Source organism: Protopterus annectens, chromosome 3.part0 (assembly GCF_019279795.1).
Source record: "Protopterus annectens isolate FY-2018-M chromosome 3.part0, PAN1.0, whole genome shotgun sequence".
Taxonomy (NCBI): Eukaryota; Metazoa; Chordata; order Ceratodontiformes; family Protopteridae; genus Protopterus; species Protopterus annectens.
Genome location: NC_056731.1, coordinates 1,978,241,346 through 1,978,268,101, shown reverse-complemented (window position 1 = coordinate 1,978,268,101; position 26,756 = coordinate 1,978,241,346).

Below are 26,756 nucleotides of genomic sequence, written 5' to 3'. Positions count from 1 at the left end.
CTTACTCTGTTCCTCCCCTTCTCTAACTCTTACACGACTCAGAAAGTGCTCATTACTTATGTGGCAGTGTGATTCAGTATTGTAAGCCTCATTTACATAGGATTGCCTAGTAATGCTTAGTTACATATCTTACGGAGCTTCCCTCCTTGACAACCACTAAGCGGAGGCCATATTGTTTTTGCTCTGCAAGTCCCTCCATTGACATTTCATGTAATACATAAATCCCACAATTGTGGGCTTATAAGCCGGTTTTCAGTTTTAGGTGGCGCACCCGTTTGCGGTGTGCTACAGTTAAACACGTAAATCCGTGAAAAAAAAAAGTTATATAACTTTTTTTTCAACACTTTTCATGCCAATGGCCACATATTTGGCCATTGGCATGCTTATGTAACAAATGCACCCTTTATTTGGAGCTGACATAGCTCCGTTTTAATTTTGCAGAAATGTACTCAGTTGTCAGCTGAGTACATTTCTGCAACACGTCCGTTACACGGACTGGTTTGAGCGTGGATCGCTCACATACCTCATTTGCATATCTTGGAGCTGCAAATGAGGTATTGAGCATTTCCACGCCCACTCCGTGTAAGAGACGTGTTAGCTGTCTCTTACACGGAGATTTGGGCTGTTGCTGAATCAGGAGGCTTACACGGAGGCTTACACTACTCTTGAACTCCGTGTAAGCCTTCCTGAATCTGGCCCATAATTTATCACATGCTAAGGCTCTAAAGATTAACTTGCCTAAGTCTCAAAGCTCTCCAAAACATAACACAGGCACAATGCACACTATGCATATTAAGGCTACTTCCTTTCATAGTTTAAGGCATCCCAAAGTCAGAGATACTGAGCCCATAAGACAGGCATCGACCCAACCAAACGTCCTTGTTATAGATGACTCCATTGTAAAACATACAGATGTACTTCTTACCAGGTTGAGCTAGGAAAGAGTTGTTGTTGTTTCTTTCAGCTTTTACCAGTTAGGGGTCGCCACAGTGGAACTCTGGTCCACTAATGATTGGCAGTAGATTTTTACGTGGTGGCTTGCCAGGCCTAACGCACAACCTGCAACAAAGGAACGCCTATTCACACGTCACCACACAGAAGACGCTCTAACTGAGAATCGAACGGGCAACGTCTAAATGTGAGGTGACAACGCTACCGCAGCACCATCACCGCAGTGAGCTAGGAAAGAGTGATGGTTTTTTGCATGTCTAATGCCAGGATCAGCCAGATCATTTTATTTATTTTATTTGTTTTACATTTGTTGACCGGGAAAGTCTGACTGGACACAGGTCCATTTTCAGCGGAGGCCTGGGGAGAAAGGCTCCACTTAAAAAACAATCTAACAAATATCAATTTTAAGAATTACAACACTTTCTCCTAAATGCATACAATATTATACAAGAACATATTTTACATTTCTTTACAGATATATGTATAGATACAATTATTGTATTCCAGAAGCATACCACTTGTATGTAGGTAAATGTTTAACTGTCTTCAGAGATGAATAAGTAGATACAAACAGAGTAGAACATTGTTAGTTAAGAATTAATATACAGAGGTTAGGCAGTATTAGGTGATCCTTGGTAGAATCATTGTATCACTGCAAATGTAGTGGATTAGCCTGGGGAGTCACATGGGCATAGCCAGTTGTTAAAGTAGTGGATTTTGAGTAGTTTTTTAAATTGTGGAGCAGAACCTGTAGAAGTTATGTGTTTTGGAAGTGAGTTCCAGACTTTTGCTATAGAGCAGGCAAAAAGAGATTTGCCAGCCTCATTCCTATGTTTGATGACATTTATGTGAATTTGGTCTGTTGACCTTAAGGCTCAGGTGGTGGTGTAGGATTGTATTAGGTCTTGTAAAATGGGGATTTTATTTGGGAGGTAATATAGTTTGTGGGCTTTGGACAATTGAGTGGTAAGAAGCAATTGAGGCAGCTCAAGCCAGTTGAGCTGTTTGAGGGAAAGACAGTGGTGGTGGGCTCTGTTAGAGGCACCTGTGGCAAATTTGGCAATCTTGTTGTAGCAAGATGCCATTTTGCTTTATTCGCTGTGGCAAAGATTAGTCAGGATTGGTGAGGCATACAGTAGGGTGGATAATAGGTGGGTTCTGGCAATGGTGGCTTTGGTATAATTGCTCATGAATTGCTTATTCCTATACAAGAGACCTAGCGTTTTGTGAACTTTTTTGATTGTTTGGGCTATGTGTATATCAAATTTGAGTTTGTTATCGATTACTACTCCTAGGAGTTTAGTGTGTGATGTTGGGGTGATTGAGGTATTGTCCTTGGAGTTAATGATGAAGTCATTCAGTGCAGGGGATCTACCTGGGCTGAAGAGAATTAGTTTTGTTTTGTAGGGACTGAGTACAAGTTTTATGGTAGAAAACCATGCTTCAGCCAGAGTGAAGCTGTGTTGTGTTATTGTTTGCAGCTTGCTTAGGGTAGGGGCAGCACAAATTATAGTATTGTCATCAGCATATTGCACTATAGAGGCAGAAGGAGAGGAAGCAGCTATCTGATTTGTAAATATGGAGAATAGTAAGGGACCAAGAATGGAGCCTTGAGGGACTCCAATAGATACAGGTAGAAGGGAGAATAGTCGGTCCTGCCATAGAACTGCTTGCTGTCAGCTTGATAAATAGCTGCTGAACCATGATATAGTGAGGGAGTTTAGGTTGAGGGTAGATAGAGTTTTGAGAAGCATACTGTGGTTGACCATGTCAAAGGCCTTGGATAAGTCTAAGAAAACAGAGGATACAAAAGGTCTGTTGTTTCTGTGGGTGTTGATTATGTTAGTATAGGATAATAAGGCTGTTGTGGTACTATGGGAGGGACGAAATCCATGTTGTGATGCTGATATAAGGTTATTTTCTAGAAGGTATTGCATTAGTTGTGTATGTACTACTCTTTCAAGTATTTTTGATAGGGGTGATAAAATTGCAATTGGCCAGTAGTTGGTGAGCTCAAGGGAGTTTCCACCTTTGTAGTGGAATAATATGAAATATTTTCTAGAGGTTAGGTACTTTAGATTCAGATATGGATCTGTTAATGAGGATAGACACAGGGTAAGATATGGCATCAGCTGATAGTTGAAGGAAATCTGCGGGAAATCTATCAGCAGCCAGTGTGATAGGTTTCAATTTCTTGAGGAATTTAGTAATGAGTTGTGTGGGTGATGGGGAGAAGGAGACGCAAGGGGGAGGTTGTTGTGTAATAGGGGTAATAGGGGTTGGTGAAAGAGTGGGAATGGTGGTGTTATTTAGGGTGTTGGATAAGGCTAGGACTATTTCGGTGAAGAATTTGTTGAATTGGGTAGGGATGTCCTCAGCGTCGGTTGGTACTATGGGTGTGGGAGTGCTGGTTTTACCTGGGTGCAGTAATCTATTTATTGAGGACCAGAATTTCTGAGGGTTGTGTGTGTGTGTTTGTCTTGCACGGTTTTATAGTAATTGGTTTTATCTTATCTTTTTATCTCATTTTATAAGTTTTTTGGTCTTGTTCTGGAGTGCTAAGAAAATTTGTTTTGTGGTGGTGGTTTTAAGTTTATGAAACTGAGCCCGGCTCTGTTTCTATCTTTCATTATGGTTCTGGTTACTTTTGTTAGCCAATGGGTATAGTTAGTTTTAACTCTGATGGTACTGGCTGGTGCATGATGGTTTAGGATTTTGAGAAAGGTTGAGTTAAAGTAGTCTGCTGCCTCATCTCAGGGTAGGTATTTAAGGGGAGACCAGTCACAGTGTTTTAGTTCGTTGTTTAAATCCTTGGTTTTGAAGTTTTTTTTGTTGTGAACTATTCTGAGGATGGGTTGGTTATAGTGTTGGGTTTTATTTCTAATAAGGTAGGTTGGTTGGTGGTCGCTTAAATTTTCAGGTAGGCAGCCTGCCTGGTTTGCTAAGGTGTGGTTAGACAGAAGTATCCAATCTAAGATGGATTGTCATTTGGTTTTCTTATCAACTCTTGTGGGGGTATCTATGACTTGGGTAAACCCATGTAGGTTAATGTGGGTAGACGGATTGTACAGTCAGACCAGTCAATATTAAAATCCCCTAGGAGTATGGCCTCATGAGGATGGGAAATAGTCATCCATTGTAGCAGGTTCTCCATAGTGTCAGTATTGTTTCCTGGGGGGATATAGGCACCTGCTGTGACTATGTGTTTGCTAGAGTTTAGTTTTAATTTAGCAAGAATGAGTTTTATGTCAATGACATCTTGGGAGTTGTAGTTAAGCTGTTCTACTGTGAGATTATTTTGAAACAGAATGGCTACACCTCCTCCTTTTTTCCCTTGCCTATCTTTCCATATAATATTGTAACCAGGGGATGCAATCTCATTATCATGGTGTTCTGGTCTAAGCCAAGTTTCTGTAAGTATGGCTAAATCTGGTTTGTATAATGCCAATAGTGCATGGAGGTCCTGAAATTTGTTAAGTATACTTCTTACATTAATGTTTAAGAGCAGAAGAGAGGAGGTCGGTCTGTTATAAAGAGGATTTGGTTGGGTTAGGTCTGGGTGGAGTGAAGTAATGGGTCCTGGATTAGAGTGTATGTCTCCACAGCAAGAGAGTTTTAGAGTTAGGTATAGGTAGAGCTTAAGTAGTTTTTGTAGTATTTTATTTTGTTTCTGGGATAAGTAGGGGTTAATTTTGTTTGTTGGTTTATAATTAACATAGGGGTGGAGTTGAATTGGGGTAAGGTCAAATGGAGATTTAAGGAAGTGTGTTAGCTTTAGTGTATTGGCTGTGGTTTCTGTTTGCCACCCAGTTGGATAGGCGAGATGAAGTTGTGTGTGGTAGGATGTAAGGACGGATAACCAGAGAAGAACCAAAGTAGTTAATGTATAGAAAGCTTCCTTTAAGTGTAGGAGAGCCATTGTATTAGTTTGTTTCTTCTCCTTTTATGTTACTTTTTGTATTGGGAGAGCAGTGGTGAGCGATAGGAGGAGGTGTTGAGTGGGTGGTAGAGGAGCAGTTAATGGCGTTAGTGAAAAGGGTGTGGTGTGGTATGTGTGAGTGAAGACTGAGGGTGTGGTTAACAAACCAAAGTTATTTATATTAACAGTTTCCACTCAAAAGATGTCATACATGTATAATAGAAGGAACCCACTTAGACATTATTGAACAGCATCGACCTGTAACTTATAACCATTCGTGTTAGTTCAAGAAAGTACAAAATGCTAGCTGACAAATAACGATAAATCAGTATGTCCCTTCAACTTCCAACGGACTTGATGCCAGCCTCAACTTATAACCAACTCAGAAGAATGCACCACAATAATATGAGTCAAAAATACACAGTTAAAGAATCATGAAAACAAAAACTAAACAAAGTCTCTGTGGATATAATAAGTTTGGTCTCAATAAACAAACAACAGCCTTCGCTTCTTTACCCCTCCGAAAGACATCCAGCAAAAGGTACAACAGTTACTACCAGTTAGTCCCAAAGCAAACATGGTATATGTTCAATAAATGTCACAAATGGGCCTAGTTTGTTGATCGCTTGTACCTTATTAAATCGACGACGGCCTTCACTTCTTCGCCACAGACATTGGATGAATGGTTGAATGAAGTTAGATCTGGTTTTTATAACCTCCTCTTGTTGAATCCTCCCTCCTCTTAGCTGTCAGGGTAACTCAAGTCAAGCGTGATCTTTATTGCTGTTTTCTTGTATTGGGACTGGTGCTACCACATTCATACTTAACTTTTCTTTCTGTTTCACTGTAGGGAAGCACACACGCACTCAAGCACTTGATCAACAAGTACCGGTATGAATCTGTCATAGGTCATGATGGTGTCAAAGACTTGAGGTGTACCTCTCTGGATTACATGAAAAGAGACATGATCAGGGGAGCCTGCATGATTTTTTGCCGGGGGTGCAAACCCAGAGCCACCCTCCCACCCAAACTCCCACCGCCCCCAAAACACAGCCCCTACCCCCACACACACAGCCATTCCAGTGTCTTATTACTTGGCTATTTCTCCCCAGTTGCCATAAAGACTGTTCAAAACTCTCAGTGTTTCTACTTTTTATGCTTTACTTCTACAATGATTACAGATATTTAAATTTAATTTAAAACTTTTATTTCAAATTTTATAGCGCAAACACTGACAAACATTTGCTAAACAAAGCAATAGTCTTACAATGAAAAGAAACTTAGCATTAAAGCTTCTCTACCTTTGAAATTCAAATTAACTAAAACAGCACTAAAACTCACATTCAAAGAAAATGCATCTGGCCAGTGACAGGTTGTATTTACCTTTAGGCTGTTTTCAAACCAGAGGCCCCTTGCACACATTGTTAGAGCCATGCAAAAGTTTTTTGATTCACTTTCCTGATTGTATTAATTATAATAAAAACTGAATTATATCCCTTGTATAATACAGCACCACTTACTAAGAGTGCATTTTAAATTTATAGTTTGGAACATTTTTCCAGTAAGCAATGAAACAAAACATACAAATCAATAATGACAAACTGCCCAATTCAGAAAATTTCAACCATAAAATGCCACTCAAACTTCTGTCATTACAGTCCACCAATATCAGTCGATATACATAATCTTTGCAGAAGTAAAAGTCATCTGAATAGTTCCACATTAAAGATATCTGAAACTAATGAAGAGGTTGTTGCTAGAAAACAACTTTATTTTTCAGTGTATCATCTACAAATTCAGTGCCTGCTGCCCTCAAAGAATAAATTGCTTATGTTGCATTAAAAAATGGGAAGCTGGTATATTCGAATAGAGAATGTGTGGCAAGCTGAAAAACAGGTTCATAGTTACTAGGCATCTCATCCAAAGGAGAACATCCTCAGGAGTGCAGCACCCCACCATCTTAAAATGCAAATCAGTATGCTGTGGGAGTTGAGTCTACAGCTCTAGTCTACATCATGATACAAGTATGCTACCTGCTGTGCTACTAACACTACTTTACAATTCTATACCACAATAGTGATACTATTTGCTAAACAAAACAGTTGCAAATTTTAAGCAGACAGCATGAGCAACAGTAAACTTCTCTTCCCTTAAAGCTCACAATTCCTTGAAAATGCACTTGAAAATAAATTCCACCTGCTAACTCTAACTAGGGCATTTCACTCTCTCTCATTCACATACACCTCATCCTCTTAGTGCAAGAAATCTGGACAAAGTCTAATATAAATGAACGTAGAAAATTGCTAGAATAAAAAACAATTCTTAGTATGCATTTTTTAAAGGGCATGATTTCTAAAACTCAAATGTCTGCTATTATTTAGCAACTTCAATCCTTTTCAGGAGGAATATGGGGCAAAAATCTGGAAATTCTGCAAAAACCTGAACAGCTGAGGGGTATGCTATCTCCCTGTTGCACACACACACACACACACACACACACACACACACACACACACACACACACACACACACACACACACACACACACACCATACTTCTCAGTCTGTTAGCACAAGAAGTCTGGACAAAACCTGTTATAATGTTGGGGACAAAGGCTCAAAACTAGGGACACATTTAGAAAGTTGCTAGAATAACAGGATTTGTGTTAGAATGCATTTTCTAAAGGATATGAAGACTGAAACTCCAATATGTCATTATTAGTAACTTTAATCCTTAGTTCAGTACAGTGATTTGTAAAAAAAAACAGAATTTTTATGAGGAACAGATCAAAATATAAGGCAAAAATCTGGACATTCTGTCAAAATCTGTACAGTTGAAAAGTATGACACACACATACATCCCCCTACCTCCTTAGAAAGTTGATAGAACAAGGTTTGCATTAGTATGCATTTTCTGAGGATATGAAGTCTAAAACTCAAATGTCTGCCATTATTTTCTGACTTCAGTCCTCACTGATTTGCCAGAAAAAACACAATTGTATGAGAAACAAAATTAAAATATGAGGCAAAAATCTGGATAGTTGTGAGGTATGAATCTCCCCTTACACACACTCCTACCCCCTCTTACTTGCACACACACACACAGATACACACACACACACACACACACACACACACACGCACACACACATACACCTACCTTTACCTACCTACATCTTACATACATGCATACACACCCCTACCTACCTACTTCTTACATCCACACACCCCTACCCAGTGGCATAGTTAGAGTTTGTGCCACCTAGGGCTGCCTTTGAGTTTGCCGCCCCTCCCCCCTCACAAAATCATGGTCAAATGGGGACCCCATTCACAGCCCTCCCCCAGTGCAGCCATTCCAGTTGAAAATCTGTACAATTGAGAGGTATGTGTCCCATTACTTGGCTATTTCTTCCCATTTACCAAAAACTGTAATGTGCATACTGTTTTATACTTTACTTCTATAATGATTATTTGGATTTCATTTAAAACTTTTATTTTAAATTTTATAGCACAAACACTGATAGACATCCGCTAAACAAAGTATTGCAGTCTCACAATGAAAACTGACTTAGCATTAACACTTTTCTACCCTTGAACCTCACATTCATTGAAACCCACATTCAAAGAAAATACATCTGGCCAGTGGCAGATTAAGTTTACCTTTGGACTCTTTTCGAATCACAGGCTACTTGCAAACATATTTAGGACCATCCAAACATACATGTGTTCTTTGATTCACCTTCCTAATTGTATTAAATTACATTTCCTTGTATAATACAGCACACTTGTCAGACAGTAAATTTATTGTTTTGAACATTTTTCTAGTAAGCAACGAAATAAAATGTATGAACCAACAATGACAAAACTGCCCAAAATTAGAACATTAGCATCATAAAAGTCTGTTCAAACATCTGTCATTACAGTCCACCAATATAAGTAAATAGGCACAATCTCTGCAGAAGTAAAAGTCATCTAAATAATTCCACATTAAAGAGTTCTGTAACTAATGAAGAGGTTGTTCCTAGCAAATCATTTTATATTTTATTGTTCCATCTATAAATAAAGTGCTGGTTGCCCTTGAAGAATAAATTGTCTATAGTCAAAAGGCAGAAGGTGCTAGCAAATGATCCCTCCAACAACAAATCCAAGTTAAAAAGCTAGTAAAGGAAGCTCCAGCTCCCGGCTGTACAGCACATAAAACAGTTTAATAAAATAACAGTCAGGTACCAGGTGAGCGCTTTCGTGGCCCAAGCCACTTCATCAGACAACACAAAAATACTGCTCTACAGGATTTATACTCAATGCCATAATCAATTATACGATTAATTATGCAAATCACCCTCCTTTGAACAGATTTAAAGCCACACAGTGATGAATAAGAACATGACGTGAAAGGCAAATCAGTCCTTTTATATCTACACACTACCCTATAAAAACATTCCTGCATGTCTCATAAAAAAATATATACCCATGATGTAAACATACACATACGCTGCATGTAAATTCATATTCATAGAACATATAAAACAATAAAAATAAAAATAAATACTATCTTAAATACATATATAAAATGCTCACCTGGTACCTGACTGTTATTTTATTAAACTGTTTTATCTGCTGTACAACCTTGGTCTGGAACCTCCTTTACTAGCTTTTTAACTTGGATTTGTTGTTGGAGGGACCATTTGCAAGCACCATCTGCCTTTTGACTATAGGTAATTTATTCATCAAGGGCAACAGGCACTTTATTTATAGATGAAACAATAAAATATAAAATTATTTGCTAGGAACAACCTCTTCTTTAGTTACAGATCTCTTTAATGTTGAATTATTTAGATGACCATCTGCCTTTTGACTGTTGGAATACTTGTTTGCTGTGAGTGGTGTGTAGACATGGCTGAGGGTAATACATCTGCGATTGAATTAAACTATGTTCCTCAGAACAGAGATGGAAGGGGTCTTAAACAAAGAAATTTTCAGAGTTTACTTGAGGCTAAGCACAATCCCCTGCTGGTGCTTGAACCCTTGGTGCATGAGGTGCAACAGGAAGAGAACAGTGAGTATAATGTGACTGCAATGAAACAAGATTTATTCAAGATAGAGAATGACTTTAAATTTAAATGACTGCAGTCCCAGAGACTTTATTTTGAAACCTGTTTGAAACTGCATATTATTCCCCGTGGTTTACGGGTGTTAAATATGCCAACATATGGTACTGTATATGAAGATTTGCTGCTGAAATGGCAACAAATCAGTTTAGATACTAGCTGAGCTACATGCAACCTTTAATTGATTATTTTAAGCCTAAAGAGGCCAGTTTGTCATTCAGCATATGCAAGCTACAAATGGACTTATATGAAAAATATCTGCTGTCCATTGTGGATTTAAATCTTGATTACATCTTAAAAATAGTAGCTGCCTATAAACAACAGCTGATGGGTTACAAAAAGAAAAACATACAGAGAGACCTTCAGGATTTCTCTAATGGGTGGATTTTTGCCTGGCCCAGAGAACGTAACAACAAAAATATGAATATTCAAAATGTTAATTTTTCTGGCTCACATGCCGCTAGTCAACTTTCAGCAAACAAGGGCATCCCACAACCAATGAGGAGGTGGGGACTGCTGATACGACAGTTGATATACAAGCCACGCCCCTTCAGAATCTTTGGCAAGTACTGCTAATACAATTAGGGAAGAGGCCCTAAATGCATGAGTTGAAAAAGGAACTCATAGTAAACATGGTGACTAAGATATGCATCTACAAGGGGAGAGTAGCGGTTTACCATCTATTGCTTCCAAAAGCATGAGCTTGACTACACCCTACCCCATTTGCTTTACACATTTTCAGGACCGATCTCAGAACAGGAGTCAGATGAAACTGAAGGCCTCTGCAGAGGAAGAACAGCCTCTTACAATCAAGAAAATGTGGCAGCATGTCAATGGACGTTAGTATGGAACATTTTTAATTGAATTTTAACAGAAGATGAAACTAATGTGTTAAATAAAGGTATGTCTTTCATACGGGTGTGTAAAATTACTGTGACTGATAATATTTTAGATCTGAAAACATTTACACATAATTTAATACTGAGAGTACAGTTTAATGATACAGATGGGAATAATGTACATAGAACTATTTTTAGAAGACCGAGTCGTTATATTCCAATGAATAATGCTGCTATTGAAACGTTTGAAAGAGCATGCAAAAAAGAAATTTATAGTTTGTATGATGAAAGTACTTCTAGGAAATGTTTCAGGAATTTGAGCAAAGAAGAAAGGGCAGCTTTAGATTTTTTGTGTCATGATCATTCCATTTCTGTGAGACCAGCAGAGAAGGGAGGGCCGCTGGTGGTAATGGATTATACTTTTTACAAAGAAGTCATGTTTAATATGTTAAATGACCCTGTATTTTATCAGAAAATTGATTTTCAACAGATACATAAAAGCAGTATGTTGATTTATAATGCTTTGTTTGAATGCCTGCAGTGCAGTATTATTAGTTTGGAATTGTTTAAATATTTTATTGTGGAAAAAACAGTTATACCTATTATACAGGGACTTCCAAAAATCCATAAGCATCCGGTGCTACCCCCTATGAGGCCTGTTGTTTCAGGGAGGGGTTGGTGCACAGAACCCCTATCTATTTTTGTTGAACTACATCTTAAACCTATATTAAGGAAAATGCTAATATATTCAGTTTTTAAAGGATTTATATGTTCATATTAGGGCTTCAACATTAGATGGGAGGTGGCTTATGGTCACCGTGAATGTGCAATTCCTATTTACGGTCATCCCTGATAGGAGAGGCATAGAGTTTTTTAGACAATATTTGGAGGAGGATGGTACATATAATGCACAGTTTATTGATTTGCTCTCACTGCTGATGGAGTTAATCCTGGAGAATAATATTTTGTATGTTTGAGGATATACTTTACAGACAGATGGATGGTGTGGCCATGGGCACTTTGTGTGCCAATGGCTATGCCAACATTGTTATGGCTATGTGGGAGAAGAAACATCTATTGAATGAGATGCAGGGATAATTGAGATTCTATAGGAGGATTGTGGATGATCTTTTTATGTTATGGGAAGGCGATAAATGTTCATTTGCGCCTTTTGGTTGAATTGTATATAATAGCACAAGCTTTCTTAGATTCTCCATGAGGAGCTCATTTGTTACTATAGATTTTTTGGATGTTAAAATAATCCAGAAGGATGGAGGAGATTTTGAAACAGAAATCTATAGAAAAGAATGCTATAGAAATAGCTACCTCCACAGACATAGTATGCATCCTCCGCATATTTCTAAGAATACGGTGAAAGGACAGGGACTTGGGACATCAAGACTGACAACCAATCATGAGAAATTTAAAGTAGAACTTAATAATATGAAGGATAGGTTCCTACACAGAGAATATAATGAGGGTAAGATTCATAAGGCTTTTGTTGGCTTGTCAGAGATGAGGGAAAAAGAAGGGAGACCCTTATTTTTCTGAGGGCTTTACTCCATCAGTACCAAAGAATAATGTCTGGAAACCACTGAGAATATCTGTAATGTATTCCAATAATATCAGGCTACTGCAAGATGCATATCATAGGAACTGGAATATACTTTCTGCAGATGATCATGTTAGACAGCTAATAGGGGATAATCCGAAATATGCCTTTAAGAATAAAAAATATTTGAAAAGACTACTGTGCGGACCCCGAATGATGTCGGTGAGCACAGACGTTGCAGAGAATGATAAATCTGGCACGGTTCCATGTGGAAAATGTAACTTCTGTATGTATATAGGAATTTATTCATCCAGACACAGAAAGAGTTTTTACATTTAGGTTGGCTGCCAACTGTAATCGTATGAACTTTGTCTATTTAGCTCATTGCACAATTTGTACTTCGTTTTATGTGGGTATGACAATATGGAGACTGAGAGATCGTATGAGGGAGCACTTGTATGACGTTGCCAGAGGGGCAGATACCAATGCCCTAGCAAGACATATTAGGTAGGTTGGGGATACACATGTTTAAATTTTTAGTAATAGATAGGGTGCACATTAGCAGTGGAGGGGGAGATGTTAAAATTAAAGTAGAAACTAAGGAATTGGAATGGATCAAATGGTTACAGGCTAATATGGGAATAGGCCTGAATGACAAGATTAATATTAGACCAATATTGATGAATAGGGACTTACAGAAGTAATTAAGCTGAGTATTATTGAGTTTGGACCTATACTTAACTTCAGTATAGCAAATTGGAAGTATCTTGTGTAGGTACATTATTTAATGTGACCCCCTGCTTTGCTAGACTATTAATTTTAAATAATTTATAACCCAATTTCATGTTCAGTAGAACATTTGGGTATATGTACTTATATATTTTTTTGTAGATATATATATATATATATATATATATATATATATATATATATATCTGAATCTAGGACTACCGAACAAAAGTTCAATAGTCCGAATCCACAAACACCGAACACACTTTAATGAAAGCGCTTTCATCGAAAAAGCGCATTCATTAAAGTGTGTTAAATAAAATAAAAAAACATTGCAGGGGGGCAAGCCCCACTGCACCCCCCCATGTGGGGGGGATGTGCCCCCCCTACTTTAATATTCCCACTAGTGGGGAAAAGGGAATATTCCCTTATTCCCACTGTAGTACGATCTCAACAAGTTTCCTTAGTTGTACATCAACGGTATACGTTGATGTACAACTAAAGGTATATGCTAATGTTATGTCTTTTTCTTTTGTTGTTTTCTTTAGCGAACGTGCATTTTCGACAAAATGCACGTTTGCTAAAGTGATTTCGACAAAGTACGGTTCCATGAACCGTACTGTCGACAAAACAAAAGGACCCATAGATATATATATATATATATATGTGTGTGTGTGTGTGTGTGTGTGTGTGTGTGTGTGTGTGTGTATTCTAAATAGTTAGATATTACTATTTACATATTTTTATATAGGTTCATAGGTTCATAGGCAGGTGCTAGGCTATTGGCCCTAGGGTCTATATAAGCCTAGCCAAACAGTACCCTGGCTTTTGCCACCCAAGAAAATTATTTTCCTGTGCCCCTGTCAACTGTCAAGCAATGCCACAGAAGTGATCCCCAGGGTGAATTTCCTATCTCCCATCCAATCATCAAGATTTTTCTTGAAGAGTGCTAATGAGGAGCTTTGTTTGATATAGATAGGTAGTTTGTTCCAGAATGTTTTATATATGTATTTAAGATAGTATTATTTATTTTTATTTTTTATATGTTCTATGAATATGAATTTATATGGAGCGTATGTGTATGTTTACATCATGGGTATATATTTTTTATGAGGCATGCAGGAATGTTTTTATAGGGTAGTGTGTGGATATGAAAGGACTGATTTGCCTTTCATGTCATGTTCTTATTCATCACTGTGTGGCTTTAAATCTGTTCAAAGGAGGATGATTTGCATAATTAATTGTATAATTGATTGCAGCATTGAGTATAAATTCTGTAGAGCAGTATTTTTGTGTTGTCTGATGAAGTGGCTTGGGCCACGAAAGCGCTCACCTGGTACCTGACTGTTATTTTATTAAACTGTTTTATGTGCTGTACAGCCATGGTCTGGAGGATCCTTTACTTGCTTTTTAATAAATTGCCTATGTTACATTAAAAAATAAGCTAGTAATATTGCAATAGGGAATGGATGGCAAACTGATAACAGGTTCATAGTTACTATCATCTCCAAAGGACTGCAACATCCACCCCCTCTAAAGTGCAACACAGTAGAGTGTCCAGAATCTATCTACATACTGTGGGAGGAGAACCACAGCCTTCTGCAGTACAAACAAGTATACTACATATTGTGCTACTAACAATGCAAACAGGTTTGGCATATGCAGCACTAAACTTCTGCTCCCCTGAAGCTCTCAGCTCCTTGTAAAACCCACTTGAGACTCAACTATATCTCACAACTTTGCAGCATAAGAAATCTGGAAAAAGTCAAAGTTTATGGGGGCCGGGGGGTAAAGGCCCAAAACCAGGGACACGTTTTAAACATTGCTTGTATAATCTTAGAAAGTTGCTAGAATAAAATGTTTATTTTTGTGTGTGTTACTATGCATTTCCAAAAAGAAACTGAAACTTTCATTATTTAGTGAATTCATTTCTCACCGATTTGCCAGAAAACCACAAATTATTAAGAGGAACAGACCAAAAGTATGAGCCAAACATTCCAGACATTCTGTGAAAAAATCTGTGACTTGAACACTTAGCATAAAGGCAGGCATGAGCCTAGCACTGAGCATCATTCTGCCTTCTCCAGGGATGATGCTGCAATATGAGCAATGAATAACTGACTTCAATAATTGGCTTAGGTCCTGATGTCATTCAAAGAGGCTCCAATATTTGTCAGCCTGATAGGATATGATCAGCAGACCATGCTGCTTCACCAGGGATGGCTGCATCTGTTCTCTCTCATGTTTTGATTATTGACAAAGACATTACCCCCCCCCCCAAGTGCCTTTTGTAGGCAATGCCATCTTGATAAACCTACCAACATAATGAAAAAAACAAAAGAAAATGTGAAGGTGTTACTGATCAATGCTATGAGCCTGAACAAGAAATTCCACTCATACAAGCCCTTTTCACCCTGGAAGACACTGACGCCTGTGTAGTGACTGAGATGTGGTTTGAAAAGGTGGAGAACACTCCAGCTGTGCAGGAATATAATGCCCTCCACACCTTTAGACCAGCTGCTGTGCAGGAGAGGAAAAGATGGAGGTGTATCAGTCTACAGTCAGAAAAGATTCACATCAAGTTGGTTAAGCAGTATGATGCAGTATAGCTTCTTCATGTCCAAATAGCCATCAGAAAGGTCCCAGACCATATATTAGCTACTATAGAACTCCCTCTGTGACAAATGAAAGCCACAACACCAATCTACAGGAACTATAATCACTCAGTATTAAACCCAATACCATTTTCCTAGGTGATTTAACTATCGAACTTTAGACTGGGAAACCTACATCACCACTAGTGCACAAGCAAAGAGATTCCTGGACACTGGCAATACAAATGGCCTGGAACAGTTAGTCAGATTACCCACTAGGGAGAATAACATCTTGGATCTTGGCCTTACTGATATGGATGCATTTTGTGCCATCTCCTTCGTATATTCATCACTTGTTAGGTCTGACCATAAACTAGTCATCTTTGAAATAAAACTGAAGAAAGGGATCCCTTCCATCCAAGGTACCTTTAGAAATTTCTTTAAGACAAACTACTTACTCGTTAGTGATATATTGGCAAACTTCAAATTCCCACCAAACCCAGACTATCTCCACTTAATTTGCAAAGATGTACACCATCACACTATACCAGCATGTAAACAGCTACATAGATGCAGAATAAGTGTAGTGCAAACCACAGAAACAATCCCACATGGGAGCCATAAAATCAATAAGCTTGACAATAAAAGGAAAATATGTTTGACCAAAATTAAGAATAATAATTCCAAAACAAGTTAGAGACTTTGTCACTGAAACAAACAAATTAGGAGCTTAATAAAATCCACCAGAGCCACGTCAGAGGCTAAAATAGCTACCCAAGCCAAAGACAATCAGAAGGCATTTTTTATTTATGTTAGTAATTTTCAAATGCACAATGCTACAATGTGCTGATCTGATTGTGAATGATGTTACCTACACTGGGACTGATTATATAGCTCACCTACTGGCTGATAAATTTAGCTCTAACTTTATCTCTCCCCTATGTCTGTACCTGAAACGGGCTCACCTCTAGCTATTACACAAGACAAGGTTCAGTCTCAACCTCCATACTGGTTTTGTACCAAGTGAATGGAGAACAGCTACATCCATTCTCTGCATAAGGGAGGACCTTCCACAGACCCAGACACTTACAGGCCCATTAGTCTGACCAGCCTCATATGCATAGCTATGGAAAGACTTATCATGGAATGAATCAATCAGGACATACAAAACCTCTAAACACCAGACCCATTTTAGTTTGGATTTGTCAAGGGCAGGTCATGCTTACTCAACCTGTCAGATTTTTTGAAAGGATCACCAAACCAATGGATGAAGGCAAGATGGTACACACCATGTACCTTGACCTTGCAAAGTTTTTGACACCATTCATCACTCAATCGTAGTAGAAAAGCTAAATAAACTTGGAATGAACCATTATGTAACCTGCTGGATTGCCAGCTGGCTTACAGATAGGATGCAGATAACCAAAACAGGGGAAGTTACCTCCACAAAAGACCAGTCACCAGTGGAATTCACCAGGGTTCTGTGCTGGGACCTGTCCTATTTGGCATCTACTTTTCAGAAGAAAAAAGTCAATATCAAAGGGCTCTAGCTGACTAATTTTGCAGATGACTGCAAGCTAGGAGCAGTCCTCAAATCCCCAAATTACTTAGCCATCCTGCAGGAAGTTTTGTCTCAAATAAATAACTGGTGACAAAATGATGATCTAAATGCCAAAAAATGCATTATTGCATTCTTTGCAAATTTATCTACCCCAGGGAACTACCACATTGACAATGAGCACCTAAGAGTTGATGAAGTTGCTAAGGATCTGGAATCTTATATGGACAGTGATCTAACTTTTGACCAACATGTGTCTATTGTTGTAAGAATGCCCTTCTATACTGCACAATTAATAAACAAAATGTAGCAAAACACAAGCCTCTTAACTTCCCTTAAGGACTCCTCTCAAACCTCTTGTAAGAACAGATCCAAAACCAAATGAAACTGAGTTCAAACTGGCTGTAATCTTTTATTTTAAAAAAGTAAGGGCTTTCAGGTTAAAAGACCCTTCATCAGATAAACTTCACATAACCATGATCTATGTGGTTAGAAGCAAAGTTGAAAAATCTGCTTGCTCATTTTCCTAGTATTTTGAAAGATGCTGTACAATTTTTATCAGAATTGTATGATGCATGCCAAACTTTAGATTTGAAGAATGTATTGATGGTAACCATGGACGCCAATAGTCTGTTCATGGTCATCACAAATTCATTTGGGATAAAGGCAGTGGTAGAGGTACTGCACACAGTTAATATATATGATGAGAACACCAACACTTTAATTCTGGAAGCATTAGCATTGGTGTTAGAAAATAACATCTTTCTTAGCAATGGAACAAACTATAAGCAGGTACAGGGTGTTGCCATGGGCACACCCTGTGCCAACTCTTATGCTGTTAGCCTTCTGGGAAGATAAATATATTTTTAAATGTAAACATTTATGGAAGACTTCAATAATTTTTTATGCCAGATTTGTTGATGATATTTTTTTGTTGTGGGTACAGGGCAGTGATGAACTTCAATTTTGTTGATGACCTGGAGAAAACTACAGCTTTTCTCAGGTTTTCAGTAGAGCACAGCAATGAGACCATTACCTTCTTAGATGTCACGTTAAATAAAAATGTAACTGGCAAACTGGACACCACCCTGCATGGGAAACAATGTTGGAGAAATCATTATTTGAATGCACATAGTATGCATCCTAGGCATACTTTTCATAATATTATGCAAGGCCAAGGATATAGAGTTTCTCGGCTGTGCACAGATAATAATGAATTTCACAAAGAAATTGATGTGTTAAATTAGCATCTTAAGGAAAAGGGGTACTCAGAGGAAAACTTAGAAAAAATTAAGAGCAACATAATATCCAGTAGGGACGCCAGGGCGAGACCATGGTTTTCTGATAATAAAGAACAGCAGGGAGATAAGTTGAAGTCATCTGATAAATATGACAAAAAAACAAGGTAATGCTACGTTATAGTAATAACGTGTATGGGATATGTGACATTATTAAGCAAAACTGGAAGATATTAAGAAGTGATATTCACCTGAAAGATATTTTAGTTGAGAAACCTAGATTTACTTTTAAGCGAAACAGTAACATAAAAGATATGCAATGCATAGAACCTGGGTTAAAAAATAATAAGAAGGCTAACAATGTTTTCTCTGCACATATGAGAACAGGGACCTTTCCCTGCAGGCATTGTAACGCATGTTCAAATGTGAATGGTTTAAATTACTTTATACATCCTGTTACAAATAAAAAATATACATTTGAGTTTTATGCAGATTGCCACACAGAGAATGTGGTTTACTTGGCATGGTGTAAGTCCTGTCCGAGTTTTTATTTTGGAAAAACGAATTGTAAGTTAAAAATAAGAATACTGCACCACTTCTCATCCATTAGACAGAAGGATAAACACAATGCATTATACCAGCATGTTTCTAGCTTTCTAGATCATACTTTTGTTTTTATGGTTCTGCGTGTTGCACAGATGAAAAAAAAGGGGGGGGCATTGTTAACGATACAGAGTATGCAGAATTAAGATGGATCATACAGTTGGCTGCTGATAACCCACTTGGGTTAAATAGTTCTGTGCCTTTAAAGCCAGCCCTTAAGAAAAGGCGGGTCAAGTATAGAAAGTGACTGGTTGTTTTTAAAATTGTTTTAGTATTTAAAGACTGTCATGGTTATGTGACGTTTGTCTAATGAAGGGTTTTTTGACCTGAAAGTGCTTACATTTTATAATAAAAGATTATGGCCAGTTTGGACTCTGTTTCATTTGTTTTTGGATCAGTTTATAAACAAAGGGATTGTGTCAAGATCTAGGGATGTCATTGTCCACCTTTACTCAGTGCTCATTAGGCCAGTCATTGAATATAATGTTAGCTTTGGCATGTATCTGTCCAGACACATCCAGCAACTGGAATGCCTACAGAGATACCTTACTAAAAGATTCTCCAGATGCATGCAACAAATGTAACACCCTCAGAGACACTTTACTGAAAGGATACAAGGCGTAAACAACATGGCTTACATGGACTGACTCAAAACCCTGTCACTATACTCAGTATCCTACAGACTGCTAAGAGGTGATCTGTGTCTGGCATGCAAGGCCAGGTATGTTTTAGAAGGATAGGTATGTTTTACAGAGCGTACCTTTGCTATGGAACATACTCCCCATCCACATAAAACAGAGTTCATCCCTGTCCAATTTCAATCTCAGCTTAGATATGTGGGTGGGAATCAGAAAGTTTACCTCAGGACTGCCCCCTTACAACTAATGGACAGATGCAGCTCCTAAATCATTTATCCAATGAATGGGTCCCCTCAAATTTTCTACAGTATGATCCCATTATTCTCATGGGAGTAATATATAATAGTTGGCCATAGGATGTGTAAGGCCAATTTATAAATGAATGGGATAGGTTATTTCAAGTACAAAAATGGAAAATGGCCTACAAGGACAGCTAGTCTAGTGCTTATCTATGAGCATGCGATAGGGACAAAAGTGAAGTCTTTTTGAAATAAATCAAAATGTGTATTACTGATATTCAGGTCACTGAAATTAAAAACATTAAATCCATTTCTGGAACCCAGAATACCATTGTCATGCACTAAAATCCACTGCAGGGAATTATTATCTAATTCCAGTGATATCTCCTCCCCCCTCATCCATCCTTACCTGCCTACTAGTAAACCCCTCCTGGCAGGGTCCCAGGCAGCACTTTGCCTGTTCAAATAGTATGTTTTAATGTCCAGGCATTCAGACCAGTAGAAGAGAGGGGATTCTCCTTGTCCAAAAAAAAAACAATTGACATTATCAAAAGTGGACATTTCATCCATAATATTGTCACTATTTTTGTTATGAACTTGTACAGAGTTGCTAGCATAGGTGGGCTGCACCTTGAGTTTAGCATTAATGTTGGACAATGGATATACAAAATTACTGGAATGATCATAAATATGTCTTTATAATTTCTTCTTTTTTAATATTTCCCCTAGGCAACTTATCAACTGTTTTAAATACCCCATTGACTTTTGAAGTCTTCTGTTCAAACAACAAATCGGTTTGTAAACATCCAAATGTCTTAGAAATGTCCACATAAAGTTCATTAAGTTTACATTCATTATCAGTAATGAAGAGTCTCATACTTTTGCTGCCAAATTCTTGAAACAACTTAATGAGGTATTTGTGGAATTGTGAATCTTCACCGTTTGGATATCTCCAAATGCATTGGCCTTCCTGCACATAGTTATTTCCTATACTTTCCTTTAAGAAAATATTGCCTAGCTGCAAAATGCAATAATGGCTTAATTTTCTCTCAAATGCCCTCAGCTGTGAATCAAAAGTCTTACCTGTGGTGCTTGGAGAAGATTCCAATTGCATTTTGTCGAATAACCAGCCATTCATTTTCAAAATTGAAGCCATATACTCTCAGAATTTTTTGTTCCACCCTTTGCGTGCCTTAAGGTTCAACAAAGTTGGCAAGATGTAGAATTAACTTTCTGTGGCACATTTATAACCTCAACCCCAGATGGCAAATATGGCAGTGTAGACTGACCTTGTATGTAATAGGTATACTCAGAGACTGGATCCACAACAACTCTTTTTGAACAAGAGCCATTAACGATGCCCATATTTACATCCTGAGTAGATACAAATTGCAAAAATTACTCAATATGTTTAGTAAGGTCTGCAGTTAATGTTCCCACTTCAGTGTTTAGTGCATTTGTTTGTTGACTAAGTTCATCAGCATTAAACAGTTTGTAGGAATATTCCCACCTCCCTCCCTCTGCCAGTCTGAATCCCTAGCCAACAAAACATACTATTCAAACAAGCAAAGTGCTGGAATGTTTTTAGTTACAGTAGCTTGATTCTTACTAATACACATTTTGATTTATTTCAAAAAGGCTTCACCTTTATCCGTACAACTACTACAGACCTAACAGATATGATCCCGGATTCAGTAAGTCCTGCACGGTGTGCAGGAACAGTGCAGGAGCTCCTGGAGGCAATATGGTTGCCGTGCAATCCAGGAATAAGCTGCAGGGGCATGCACGAGCACTTCAGCGCTATTCCTGCATGGACGCATCTCCTGTATGCAAATTAAACCATTTGCAGGTGAAAACCATGTAAATGAGCTTAATTTGCGATCCAGGAAGCTGGCAGCCAGACGTGCAGGACTAGTGTAGTCTGCAGAAAAGTACTCGGTTAATAAACGAGTACATTTCTGCAAACTACAAAACGGAGCCATGACAGCTCCAAATAAAGTGTGTATATGATGGGAAACCATGGAAAACAGTTTCAAAAATAAAAAAAAAATAACTTTATTTTTTTTTTTTTTAGCCGGTTTCGGCTGTTTAAGCATAGGGCAGCAGCGCACAAATGGGATCGGGCCGAAAATATAAAAAATAACCTGAAATAAGCATTCTAATCAAAATCACTATTTTGCCATTATACTTAATGGCAGGCAGAAGACAACATGGCCAGTGAATAGTGGTTGCTAAGGGGGTAGGCTCAGTGTGGGACCTGTAACTATGCATTAGCAGGCAATCCTATGCAAATGAGGGAAATGATACTGAATCCCAGATTTCCCCTCAATGCTAGTCAGCACCCAACAGTGTAAGTGCAGGAATAGCATGCTTCAAGGCCTAAGAGTTAGCTGACATCATAGGGGGGGTGTCAGCAATACTGTAAGCAGATTGGAGCCCTGTGGCTCAGGTTTGCCCTTAGCGTAGCAGAGCTCAGCAAGGGGGTGTGTCTGAGGCTGCCTAGCACTTTTTACATTGCCTAAGTGGGTGTTCATGCTGCACACCGGGTTTTAAAAGAAAAAAAAAAGTAAACCAGAAAATATCAGCTCTGTGCACATTTGAGCAATGTGTTTGCATGGCACGCCCCTGGGCTTAAACAGGAAGGCAATGGGAAGGGAAAACAGCAGTAGAAAGGTAATCAAGGAGAACTAGCATAGCTGGCAGGTGAAATGTATCAGAATCAGCCAACTGCACAGGCAACAGCCCAGCCCAGAACACTACTATAAACTATGCAAACACCTTTCCCTCTGTTTTTTCCCACATACTCTACACCACCGGTGTATACAAGCAGGTAAATTTTAACAAACAAAAACAACAAAATAATAGGGGCTGCAGTAGCTATCATACATCAACATGTGGAAGAGGCTGAGGGTGGTGAGGATGAGAATGCTTTCAACCAACCCACAGTGAGGAGGCGGAGAAGAGTGTACAAACCCAGGGTAACCTACCAGGGGCTACATGAGCTGGAGAAAGTAGAGCACTATAGGGTGGACAGGGACCTCCTACAGCAAATTGTTGAGCTGTGCCAGCCATGCCTGACACACAGAACTAACAGAGGGGAACCCATCCCAGTGGATACCAAGGTATGTGTAGGCCTAAGAATACTAGCCACATATACCTTCCAAAAGCCAACTGGGGATATCATGGGGTTCTCACAGGCATCGGCATCCAGGGTTCTCCAACAGTTCCTGTTAGCACATGCCAGTGAGCACGTATATTTCCTCAACACCCGTGAGGCATTGGCCAGCAATATGCGTCTCTTCTACCAAATAGCAGAATACTCTGAGGTAGTGGGTGCTATAGACTGCATGCACATATGCATCAAAGCACCACCCGGTGAGCAGGGTAGGGTCTACATCAACCGCAAGGGCTTCCCCTCCATCAACTGCCAGGTTGTGTATGATGCCCAGGGCATTATAATGAATGTGTGTGCTGGCTGCCCTGGAAGCTATCACGACTCCCACATCTGGCATCTGACCCAGCTTTAATAGAGATTTGTCAATGGGGACATCCCTAATGGTCACCTAGTGGGGGATGCTGGTTATGCACTGGAGCCGTGGCTGATGACACCCAACAGAAATGCGCACACACCCGAACAAGAACACCATAACAAGGCACACACACAGACTAGAATTAAAATAGAGGGTGTGTTTGGGATGCTCAAGTCATGGTTCCAGTGCCTGGACACATCCAGTGGAGTCTTGCAGTACTCAACAGCTACATGTACTCAAATTGTCATTGTATGTGCCATGCTACACAATATGATCATGTGGAACAGCTGCAGCAGGAACAGCACGGGGCAGGGCCACACATCCCCCCACCATTGCCAAGGCCTGCACAGGCACAGAGTGACTCAGAGGAGGAACAACCTGAGCCTGCCCCAGTATTCAGAAGGAGGAGTGCCCAGTATGCTCTGGCCTTGGCAAAGAGGCAACGCATAGCACATACACTGACACAGTAGGGACCCAGGGAATGACACCTCTCTCTGACTCGCACATATAGTAAAAGGGATGCCAAACATGACAATACCTGTGCTCAACCATGTATAGGGAGTGTACTATGTGCATCCGACATAGGCAGCCCTCCAGCACCATCCTCAATACTGCCACAGCCACAAGGTAAGTCACTCGTCCTACCAATTGCCGAATGGAGTAGTATGCATTGTTACTTGTATCTATGGTATGGATGTGAGCATGCAAGGGAATCAGGTGGCTGAATGGGATGCCAGCAGATAGTAGACACCTATAGTGGCAGCATGAGATCTGTAACAAATACTGGTGTCACCATAGTAGCCAGTACTACACATGGTGACAAAACCCACTGCAGGAAATGTACTGGGCCACATGTGTGTCCATATGACACACACATGCCAGTCAGGGAGGACCACATGCCCAACAACAGTCTCAGCCAGCAGGACAGGTATAGACAAAGACAAAGGCTGTGCTAAGGCCTTTGAGTGATGGCTATGGATAACCCCCCCCCCCAGACCTACACAGAGAGAATACAGCAGGTCAGGCAGTGGGATGTTAGTTCTGAAGGGTAAGAACTCAGAAACTGATATGTAGGTCAGTCAAACCTAAGACCTGTAGTTCACTGATATACCTCTAATCAGCATGATAGGTTAGAATACAGTACAAAATGGAGTACCTGACATACCAGTACAGTCACTGCAAATGTGTACAAGTGTCAGGTGTGCCCCCCAATCCTGTCTAGAAATGTAGCAACAGTCTAGTGTGCCCCCCAATCCAATGTAGACAAGACATGTAGTAACAGTCAGGTGTGCCCCCCCCATCCTATGTAGAAATGTAGTAGCAGTCAGGTGTGCCCCCCTATTCCTAAGTAGAAATGTAGTAACAGGTGTGCCCCCTAATCTGATGTAGACACATAGTAACAGTCAGGTGTGCCCCCCAATCCTATGTAGACATGTAGTAACAGTCAGGTGTACCCCCCCATTCTTATGTATACATGTAGCAACACACAGGTGTGTGCCCCCCAGTCTGATGTAGACATGTAGTAACAGTCAGGTGTGCCCCCCAATCCTATGTAGACCTGTAAGAACAGTCTGATATGCCCCCCAATCCGATGTAGACATGTAGTAACAGTCAGGTGTGCCTCCCAATCTTATGTAGAAATGTAGCAACACGTATGTGTACGTATAATACCAGTGGAGCACAGATTACCTGAGGTGGCCAAGGTAGCAGGATAGATTGTAGCATTTGTACAATATGCAGGTATCTGTGTTAGGTTGTTGTGTGTCTCATATTGTGTGAAAGTGGTCAGTATGTATGCATGGTGAGGTTTGTCCTGGTGGCCATTGCCCAGTACTGCCGATGACAGGGCCAAGTCCTCACAACTGCCATCCCACACACAATGCTCCCCAGTATAACACATTCTAGCAATAAGTCATTGTAAATGTATGGAGGTGATATGTGTCACCATCTGAAAGATAGACATGGCATGACTGTTGGGCCAGATATACAAGCAGTACACAAGGGTAAAGTAGCCCAGACAGACAGTGTATAATGTGTATCAGTTCAATGGACACACCCTTGGAATTGTACATACAGGTTTGCAGCACATTATCTGGGCTTGTAGCAGGGAATACCGATGTCATCTGGCCAAACCCTCGCAGACCACAAAGGTCATAGGAATGATGTATTGAAAAACAGCTGATGTCCCTGTACAAGCCAGCATAAGTGGAATGCCCCATACATATCTGTGAGTCAGATGCAAGTAGTGTCCATAACACAGATGCACCCAGCTCACCCAACCATCACCCACAGGCACCTCTCAGTTCCTATTCCTGCTGTTGGGAATGGGTACAATAAGACCCACCACCTGTATATGGCAATAGCGAAAGAATGCAGCATGCAGTGCAGGTGTCCCAGGCAGGTGTGTCCCCAGCTGTAAGCAGCACCCTGCCAGCATCCATACCACTTGATCAATACTGACAGAAAGTATTTGCATGAACACCTAGCACACCTACCCTGTCACCCCAGGGGAATATACTGTATTGCAGTCTGGGACTGTAGGATGGACAGAATGCAACAGCCTGCTACAGCTGGCCTGCATCACTACCAAATGGCCTGCAGTCCTCTGCCAAAGGCCTGTGTCTCACCCGTACTGCCAGTGTATGTTGTGTCATGGACTCCCAAATAGCAACATAACACAGTCCACAGAACCCATATGCAAGGCCATTTGGACAAACCACAGTAACATGTCCCACATGTCCCACTGCATGAACTGTGAACCAACACCAATATACTGCTGTGATGAGGGGATAACGATAGGGAAAGTATCAGAGAATGTTTGCATAATGTATGGAAGAGGACAGAATAATAGAAGGGAGGAGTGGGAGCATGGGCAGCATGGAATGTGGGAAGTCCGAAACAGCCATGTGCACATATTATCCCTGGCTGAAAACACAAGAATGGGTGGCTACAAACCTGCTAGTAAACCACAATAGGGATAATGTCCTGACTTATGACCCCTACCTCTGGGTAACCTGTGTGAATCTGTACAGCTGTAAGGTATTGCCACAGCAAGATAAGGCCATACAGTCATGTTGGTGGATGTACAAGTATGGATCTGCTGCCACCACTGTACCAAGGTGCTGAACCAGTTACACAGACCCAACAGCAAGTTTCTGCAGCTGTCTCTCCAGAATGGCATTAGTTTACAAGAATATGTAAGCGTATGACCACAATAATGGACACAACTGCAGTCATCCTGTGTTCCCCAGGACATCCC